Source organism: Hermetia illucens, chromosome 5, assembly GCF_905115235.1.
Source record: "Hermetia illucens chromosome 5, iHerIll2.2.curated.20191125, whole genome shotgun sequence".
NCBI lineage: Eukaryota > Metazoa > Arthropoda > Insecta > Diptera > Stratiomyidae > Hermetia > Hermetia illucens.
This window is the reverse complement of record NC_051853.1, coordinates 59070621-59080172: the sequence shown is the minus strand read 5'-3', so window position 1 is coordinate 59080172 and position 9552 is coordinate 59070621. Positions and strand designations below refer to the sequence as shown.

The following is a 9552-nucleotide window of genomic DNA, read 5'->3' as shown; positions in this document are numbered from 1 at the left end:
GGCTAAAATACTTACTTGACAGGAAAATTGCAATCCATTAAATACTTAGTGGGGCGCATTCAATGAAGACTAACAGAGGCGGAAGAGTCGGGGAAGGTGCGGTTGCTAATCCAATTAATCGGTGAATGGAAAGGTAGTTAGTGGATGGTTTTAGTAAAAATTTTAGATGCTGGTATGAAAGAGGTTAGCAAACAGTCAGATAGACAGTGAACCAATTTGAAAAAGGCTTTGTCTTTCACAAAAAAAAAATGAGGAGAAAATGTTTTATTTTTTCATTTTTTTCAATTGGCTTGGAATAGCCTACCGAAGTTTAGATATAAGATATGTAAGATAGTTCAATTAAACTACAATAGATATAATTCTAATTTATTTTTTTATAAAACCAATATTATTGGGTACAAGTCGAAGATAAGAAACGAAGATAAAATTGTTGTGCTGATGGAGTATGTGACGACGGAAGAAAAAAATTAATAGTGATAATGAACTAGCAAAATACCCGGCTGTCGTTCGATAGTAGGAAAACCGTCTTGCTGACTGGGCGGCAAATATCTTGAACAGTTTGTCGCAGAATATTAACGAGCATCCGTCCGCCACCAGGAGTGCCCTTTTCTCCGTCGCAACTGAAGTTGTTGGCGACCATAGGAGCCACAAGATCCGACCGACCGTTGAAATTTTGAATAACTATAATAACAGTTAATACATTGTTTTATAGTTGTTCTTAGAGCAGAATGTATGCAATAAAGAAGAATATGTTAGTACTTTTCCGGGAATGTACATGAAATATGCAATGTCGTTACCAAACTACAGGCGGGCATGGAGATAATAGAAGATGCGCGAAAAGCAGAAGCAACCGCGTGCCCCGCTAACAACACCTTAAGCGCCGAACGGATCGCAGACAGCCCGTTGCAGACGAAATGAGGAAAAACGAAAGGAAGAAGGGCCATTTGAGGGAAACTTCACTGGGGCTCAAAAGAAGAAAGCGAAGAGTGGCAAGAGGTCATCAGAAAAACCTCTGCCTAAAATTAAGGCGGACACGTTGGGCGGAGCAAGAAAAGAAAATATGGGGAGACGAAAGGGGACTAGACCGCTAGCTCTGCTTATTAAGCCAACGGAAGGACAGACCTTTGCAGAAGTCCTTATAGCATCACGCCCATTTCATTCGGAAAACGAAGGCAGGTGGAGTCCTAGTCGAATTAAACCCGAGAACAACAGATAAAGGTACGTTCTGTGGAGCATTCAAGGGGCTGCGAGGAGAGAAAGCTTTGGCTTCTATCCTAAAACTCACGGGCTCTTTGGAAATCCGAGACCTTGACCACCTCATAGCAAAGAACGAGCTAGAGAACGCCATCAAGTGCGAATGTCTGGAGGCCACCAATTTCCGGATGGGTATCACCTTTATGAGTTTCCGAGGCGAAAACCTCGCTGTGGTGGAAGCAATACCCACGGAAGCTCCTTAACAGCGTAGGTAGCGTACGAACCCGGGCTGACCCAACCAAATGTAACAGATGTTTTGGTTATGGTCATGCAGGTCATAAAGGGACTACTTGCAAAGAAAATAGAGTTGCGTTCTATGCAGGGATCTTCGCGCGTATAATAAGAGTGTTGTGGACACTGCAGGCTCGAGGCAGTGTCCAGTTTACGGATTAAAATTGGAAAGAGCCAGGACGCGTTTAACACGATCCGCTTCCTACAAATAAATATGCGTCGGAGTGTAGTCGCTCACGAGGTGCTAGTGCAGTTCCCTGTGGAGATCAAAGCTGATCTAGTGCTGATCAGTGAACAGTACCGAAACAAGGACCCAGCTTGATGGCACGTCGACTTATCAGGTACTCCTGTCATCCACCTTTTTACCTTTTCAATGCCTATCTCACACCGAATGAGACTATGCCGGACTTTCGATGCAGGCTTGATGGTGTGGAAGGCGCTATCTTTTGCGCAGAAAAGCAGTTGCTGGTCGGAAGTGACTTGAACATTAGGGCACTTGAATCGGGCAGCAGAGGGAAACGAATTCTCGAAATGGCGGCGAGAACAGGATTTGTAATTTTAAACACCGGCCCAGACTGCGAGAGAAGGTTTCCCGATGAAACCTTCGCTCGTGTCATTGGTAGACGGTTGCGAGTTCCGGAAGACGTATCACAATCTCCGAGGATTGACACAACGCCTTAACGATCAGAAGGAGGCATGTACTAAAACAACAGAATCCAGATCAGTCAAAAGAAGACTCTGCAGCGGAATTAACAGGAGCAAAGTTCGCTGCGGGTAGTACCGAGTCGACAAGGTGAATGGGGGGGACCCGTGGATAATGGGTTACAAGGTGGTAACCAGAAAAATTGGGGCTCTGCGGAAACTCTATCCATTTAAGGCTGAGCAGATGGACTGCATTCCGGAATAGCTGAGTGGTTAGAGCACAAGGCTATCGTACGGAAGGTCGCGGTTCAAATCTCGCTGGTGGCAGTGGGATTTGTGTTGTGATTTGACTTTGGATACCAGTCGACTCAGCTGTGAATGAGCACCTGAGTCAAATCAGGGTAATAATCTCGGGCGAGCGCAATACTGACCACATTGCCTCCTACAGTGTACTGTAGTGTACCGTTACGGTCTTGAATGAAGTGCTTTAACACACTTCAAGACCCTGATCCAATATGGATTGTTGCGCCAACAATTATTATTATTAAATGGACTGAATTACAAACTGGTCCTGCAACAGCGGTTTGATGTACTGCTCGCCGCATTCAATGCTTGCCTGAAAGAGGGTATTTTCCCTTCTCTCTTTGGAAGGTGGGAAAGTGGCAAAGGGAAAGACAACACTGAGTTGTCGTTTTCATACCGCCCACTTTGCATGCTTGGCTCTCCCGAAAAGTTCTCGAAAAGCTTATTATGCTGACAGAGACTTATGCCCACGGCACTTCGGCTTTAGAGCAGGGAGATCTATAGTTGACGCTGTCTTGCAAGTCGAGGATGCCGTTCATCTAGTGAATGTACACAGCCGCCGAGCTCGATGGGTGATGTCCCTCGTAACGCTTGACGTGAGTAATGTCTTTAATTCCGTAAGATGGGAAGACATTTTAGGTACAGTGGACAATACTTTCAATGTGCCAAGCTATTACTTACGGATATTGACGGATTATCTGAAGAACTGCTCCTTGTTCTTTGAGACACTAGATGGTCAGAGGAGGATGGAGGTCACGTCGTCGACGGTAACGCAGGGATCCGGGACCGGACCTCTGGAACGTCTCCTATCATAGTTCCCTTACACTCTAAATGTCAGAAAAATCACGCCTCGTCGGTTAAGCAGATGATGTTTTAGCGCTTGTTGCAGGACGTATTGTCGAACAAGCACAAATCAGACCTGGCGTATTGACGCGACGGGCAAGTGGATGGATGACTGCTCATAATTTCAAGCTTGCACTAGAAAAAACCGAAACTGTCATCCTGACTAAAAAGAGAATTCCAGTCCTGCGTCCCATATCGATCGGCGATTCGATAAACGAATCAAAATCAATGGTTAAGTACCTTGGACTGGCTATTGATTAAAAATGAGCTTTTTCGAGCAAATCAAAGCAACAGCGGGCAAGGCTGCAGCTGGAGTTTCGGCCTTAAGTCGACTAATGGCAAATATTGGAGGTTCACGTCTAGCATACATCCTGATGAGTACATGGTAAGCGTTTTACGGGTGGTGTCTGCATAACGCACTGTTTCTGAATCCGCCGTGATGGTGATCGTGATAGTGTCCTTCTGGTTAAAGAAGGCTAGACAAGTGAAAGGGGGAAGAGCTAAGTGAGGTGGTGGTTTGCGAAGAACAGTAGCCTACACTAGGTGAGTGGCAAAATTACTACAGGCAGATTGACTGTATGGATGGTTGGCAACTTAAGCGTGTGGTTGAATCGGAAGCATGGTAAGATTGACTATTTCCTTACCCAGCTCCTAAGTGGACATGGAGGTTTTTAGTCATACCTGCACAAGATTGGAAAAGCACGATCTCCTGATTGAGGATGATGCTCATCATATCTTTTTTTCTTCTAGAAGGTGAGATAGGATTCGTCAACAACTCTATTTCAACACAGAAGATCTCTCTCCAGACAGACATAGTTAATTAATTTTCAATAAGATTTCATGGCAATATTTAACCCCTTTCCAAAGTTTCTTAGTTGATTGGAATCGATATTTTGAGTAACATCAACTTACAAACGGCTGTCAAACACTGATGCCTGTTTGATATAATATGAGTAACAACGAGGGAATTCTCATTAATTCTTTGTGTAATTTCATCCATCAAACAAGAAGATTGTCACGCTATCGTACACGCCAACTCTAATCCACATGCATTCAACACTAAAACCTTCAAAAAGCATCGACCAAAGGCGACTAAAAAATCCGCTACTCTTATATTTCCTCGTTTCGTAACTTTCCAATCTCCCGTTCCCACCCACTCGCACATTTCACGTTGGCTCATTCATTCCCAGCCCACAGGTGTCTTCCTTAACCGGATTACGTTCTCCATTCTGCATGTCGCATCCCTTGTTTGGTCGTTGTGTATCCTTTCTCGAAAGGAGAGGTGCTAGGGCGCAACAAGTAAGTACATGGGGTGGCACTACCTCGCTCTATGTCCCGTGTTGCTTCTCTGCCATATACACTATTGCGGATTCTACTATAGAGTGAGGGTAGGAAAGGATAGAAAGATAGATGGATGCAAGCAAGAAGCTGTATGGTACACAGTGGCGGCGGAGAAGCACACTATGTGTCTCTGATCCTGACTGCGGCTGGAGAGACCGTGATTTTGGTTCTCGTCCTGGCTTCATGCTGGCTCCTGGCTTCTGGCCGGTCGCTGGCTCCCCCTCCAACCGAGAATCATCCCGCAGGATAATTCCGGGAGAAGTCGAAATCGAATAGGGTGAATGCCACAGGATAGAATCAGTCAGTTGGTTAGTTGACGCGCACCAAAACGGTTCGTCAGTTCGCTCCACGTAGGCTGTTGGGAAATGTGGAGTTAACATCTGTTCCATACATGGACCATACTTTAATACATTCCTTATGTGTTATAGTTTTTCCTCGAAGTAGACTCCAGCAGAAGCTGAAATCTGCCGCTGGCCGAACTCATTGCGGAACTTTGAATTTGTGTAGAGTTGGTGATTGTAATGTATCGGGACTAGTTCAGTAACGAGTTGTGTGTTTAGTGATTGATTACTCCGGAAGACGTTGACCATAAGGTAATGATAATTATCCCTGCTTGTATTCTGAGCCACCGACTGACGGTCATTTATTCAATTTTTTTTTGTTTCATTTCCCTCCTCCCACGAAACCAAACTCAGTATAATTTACTTTGTATAATCTGCGAATTGCTTGTCGCTATTTGCTATGTTTGAATGGATCCTGTTCCTGTTTACGAAGTGGAAAGCAGTGAAGTTGTGATTAATTACTTAGTAAATTGGATTCATGTCCGCCCGGGTTGTTGCCGCTGTTGCCCAACACCTATTTCCACATACGGAAATGGAAAAGCGCCAAAGCATGAATTACAAAGTATTTTCAGTGAGATTGTTGCGAGGGCCCTGGGGGAGCGCTCGGGAGGGTGAGGATCAGATAAAAGTAATCATGATTAATCGACGTTTATACAGCTCCTCTGTTCGATGCAGTTCAAAGGTATTTGGTTTCTCGTTGACCCCCATCAACTGGCTATGAAGTGGTACTTAAAATCCAGATTCCGGCACGAAAATTGGAATACGTATCCGTAAAAGAGAATGCGGTCGGATAAGCCAGCTGATGGTGAATCCGATTTGGTTTGCATTGCGGTCGAGAGGAAATTTCTGTTGAAATTCACTTATATTTTACATATTCGTGAATGGACACATGTTGAGCTTGATGAACTCTGGTCATTTTGAAAGGGATTCAGTTGAAATCTTTTGAGTTTGTATATTGTGGCAAGGATTCTGGCTGGACACGAAGCCCTTTAAAGTTCAGAGTCGATTGGCTCTAATTCCAGGAATATAAGAAACTCTACTCGAGCTATTCCCTGTGTCCATTCTGAGAAAATTGAATTATATGGTAGATACGGTGTCAATTGCTTGGTATATTTTCCACTTTCTATTATAACTTTTCCAGATGGAGAAGGTATCCACTCCATTGTGGTGTTATGTACACCTGTTGACGTTAAACCTTCTTCGAGGAAATTGTGTTAATAAATCACGTTCTGCTTCACCACAGCTTCTATTTAAAATCCTACCAGGCTGTCCTTATTCCTTTCCATTTTCCAATGAAGTGGAAGCAAGCAGAAAATTTATATCTTTCATGCAAGTATTAGATGGATTTCGCGGAAATTTGTATGTCTTCCGGACTGATTTTTGAAAAGTACTCAGGAGATCCTTTTCAAAATAAATATGAGAAAACTTATAATAAGTTTCATTAAAAGTTAGAATATTGGAAAACTTATGAATCAGTTCCTGGAAGCTGTCTCTGGTTTCGTGTCTGGTTAAATCTTAAATAATTGGCTATGTTTTTTGGGTGAAAGAGCGAGAGCTATGTTTCTCAATAGTTCTGATCCAAGCAGTATTGTTTCAGTGAAAGATTCTCGAAATTTAAACTTTTTTTGAGAAGCTGATTCACCAGAAACCCAAATTATGACAGGTAACTTCTAACGAGAAGAAAATCTAACCAGAAACTTCCTTGAATTTTCGTGGGTTCGAGTCTGCCAATATTGTGAAACGTGATCCTGTATTCGGACATTTTTTCTTAAATGTTTACATGTTAAATTTTTTCCGCCGGTTCTAGTTCTTATTTTGGAAAGAAGTCCAGTTTCAACCCTCTATAAAAATATAATGAATTTATTCAAAGTTATTCCTCCAAACTAGAGGTTCCAGTGAACATTTTACAAAAGAGAAAATCCGAAGGCCTCAGAGGTTAGATTATAGTTCAAATTCTAGAAGTATGCTGACCAGGAAGTTGGTGTTTTCCTGGATAATCAGTGGTCAGAATATTTTCAATAATCTAAATCTTTTCGCTAAGGTCGTTCTTTTTTCGGGACCTGTCTCCCAAGGAAGGTGTTAAGGAACTTATGCTGTCAAAAAAGGCTCTGTACCCTCTTAAAGCTTGTATACAATAATGGATGTTTAACTAACTCCATTGCAACTCAAACTTGAGTTTTGATGGTGCGTGGGTTGAGGTGATTGAATGCCAACTACTCGGTTTCTTTGCACTGGGCTCGAAACCGGGTCGTCAAGTACGTTCACCTTTGTGCTGCCCCGAATATGTAGGCTTATCGCCAGTTGTAGAGTATTAAGTGTGATGATAATGAAACTGAATCATAGTCTCGTTGAAAATATGAGTGTAACACAGAGAATCCTACACTCCACAAAGGAATGAGTCGTAAACGACTCAGCTGGTGCTCAATATTCGTATAATCACTGTTTAGCTTTTAAATGTAGATTTGAGTAAGGATCACAAAAATATCTATAGACAAGGCTATCTTATGTTCGCTATTGAATATGACTGCTCGCCAGTTTTGTGTTGTTCGTGTTTGATAATTCAAACTGTGATAAAGAACCTGCCGAGTTCAATATCTTAGAGCAACCAAAACGTTAAAGCATCACTGAATGGATTGACGCCTCACATTTCTTCCAATGTTGATATTGATTATCTTTGTGGCAATTTCTCTGATAGAATTTCAAAGAAAAAGTTTCCGAAGGAGATGCCTTGTGATGACACCAGTAGACAGTCTAGTCTAGATTGCAATGCTGGCTAGGATTTACAGGTAGGCAAATTAAGAACTGTTCATCACGTGCATATTTATCCATTCAAGATAACTCTCAGAGCCGCTGAGCGAAGTTGGTGCCAGTTGTTTTCCTGACTTACGTCTTTAGCTAAGGCGATAGAATAAAGGTAACAGGAAGAATTTTGTTTTGATTTATTTAGTTCTAGCATTGAATTTGTTATTCTCAGTGCTCAAAGAAATACATTCAAACCTTTCCTTTTGAAGGATGCAAACCCAAGTACTGAGGAAGGCCAAAAGTAGTTGCAAAAAATATGTACATTTGTAACTAATAGTATTTAGAAATGGAAACGGTTTGATTTTTATTTTCGTCATAGAACTTTTGAAATACTCTAAATTCAGATTTTATTAATTCTTAGTGCTGCCCGGCAAGACCGCATATCCTGTAAATTCATATCCATGGTATAATGCCAAAGAATCAACTACGGATGGCACTTCTGTGCCCACTTGGGAGTTTGAATTTTAGGGAGCCTAGTTTTGTCTACAAGTGCTGTCCAACGAGGCAGAAGTGTACATAGGTTTCAGTATGGATATTACGAAACTGTTGTCTCCATAAACTACTTTTTCATTGTTCAGAAGTTTGGAGCGCTCCTTTTCATTGCGAATAATAGCGTAGTTCAGAAAGTTTACCTTCACGCCAGTTTTCGAACGTAATACGGCAAAAACATCCATTCCCCCAAATGGAATCACTTATTCAAAGGAGTGTATGATAAAGTAAGTGCGAAATTGACGTACCTTGGTATCTTCGCTTAAAAGTAGAAGGGTACTAACGGCTCAGCTCGTTGAATGGGATCAGGGTTTTGGAAGATTTGTGACATACAGGTATGAGTTAGAGGCTGACCGGTTTTTCGTTCAGATGACAGCATATCTTAGCAATGAATAAAGTCTGTGAAAGTCTTCAAAGTTTATTTATCTATATAGGGTAACTTGTCTAATTTTCCATGAAAGGAGAAGGCCTATTTCCTTTTGTGGAGTATAGAGTATCCACAATATCACAGATTTCAGTGGTAATACAAACATCCAAGACGGCCGAGATTCGATCCCAAAGTAACAAGATTGAGAGGCTGGCGTTCAACCATCACCACCGTCGTATCCGTCATCCAGCACAAGTTTGATTCTGTCTAATTCCACATTTTAAGTCCATTTCGACAGTGGGTATATTCCCCATCATCAGCAATTGATTTGGATTTTAGAGTTCGCTATTTTCTGATGGTAATTTATTTGCTTCGATTTGGTTTTCCAAGGCGGCTGTTTTCTTGTCGGTAGTATATTCTTTCCTTCCTGTAATCTTAATTGGCATGCAGTCTTCGTAAAGGTACATACCAATATCTTATTTGCATAATTATGGTCAGTATCTCCTTGCATAGTTGAAGTCGATTTCGGTTTCTCTACCGTTTTTCGACTTCCATGTGATCCTTCAGTTTTCCAGGAATACCTTTTTCTGTACATTTCAATATCCATTTTCTGGGTGATCCTGTATGGCTGACTATTGGGATCTATTGGAACCTACGAAGTTTTATGGTGATGCGTTCTTTGTAGGCTCGCCTCGTCCAACCTGAATTTATAAAGCGAGTAAACGTGGTACCACTACGATAAGACATCCGAGCAAAATGCAAAAACTCATCTAAGGATCAAGTTTCAACTAGATGGCTATTCAAAAAACGAGTTCCATTTTTAATCAGCGAAGCTTAAGCGCCACAAAATAATTTACCAAGGTGCCGTAGCAACAGGCATTCTCACTTTAGGTGAGAGGTATGCCCATACCGATGGGTCCGTTCAAGCTATTTAAGTAA

General features: G+C 42.0%; 1 long non-coding RNA gene across 1 annotated transcript in view; it reads left to right on the top strand.

Annotated features, from left to right (window-relative positions):
* The first annotated feature begins 4952 nt into the window (after positions 1–4952).
* LOC119658501 overlaps positions 4953–9552 on the top strand; it is a 43187-nt gene continuing 38587 nt past the window's right edge. The window contains exon 1 of the long non-coding RNA XR_005250238.1: positions 4953–5207. This is a non-coding gene — a long non-coding RNA (uncharacterized LOC119658501). The remainder of the gene's footprint in view (positions 5208–9552) is intronic.